The sequence below is a fragment of the Penaeus monodon genome, chromosome 21 (assembly GCF_015228065.2).
Source record: "Penaeus monodon isolate SGIC_2016 chromosome 21, NSTDA_Pmon_1, whole genome shotgun sequence".
Classification (NCBI taxonomy): Eukaryota; Metazoa; Arthropoda; class Malacostraca; order Decapoda; family Penaeidae; genus Penaeus; species Penaeus monodon.
In genome coordinates this window covers 36,833,186-36,833,734 of record NC_051406.1, presented here as the reverse complement: position 1 = coordinate 36,833,734, position 549 = coordinate 36,833,186, and positions in this window count along the sequence as shown.

The window sequence follows — 549 nt, the reverse complement described above, 5'->3', positions numbered from 1 at the left end:
TTAGTAAAATTAATATTTTAGTAAAAAATAATTAATGATAAGTGTAAAACACTTCCAAAGGATGATAAAAAACGATTTTAAAAGAAGGAATTTAAATACAATTACAATATAAAAAAAAAAACATTGAATACTAATAAATAGTAATGGATTGGATGGAAATCAATGTGATAAACGAGAATGATAGAAAAAATAAATTTTAATGGTGGATAACGAAAAAAAAAAAAATGTAAATGATAATAATAAATGAAACCAGTAAATATTGATAAGCAAATACCAGGTGTAATATTTACGAATACTAGTAATTATAAATGGATTGATAAAAAAAAAAAAAATTAAAATAATATTATAAAAATGGATGATTGGATGGAATGGTGATTAAATTAGAATTAATAAGTAATTAAAAAAGGGGGGGGGGGACATAATAATAATGGATAAATTATAAAAAATTAAAAAACAGTATAATTAAAAAAATAACCAAAATAAAAAAAAATTTATTCCACTGTTTCCATTATTTTGTAACGTTGCGTTGGGGGTGCGGTGTGTATATTT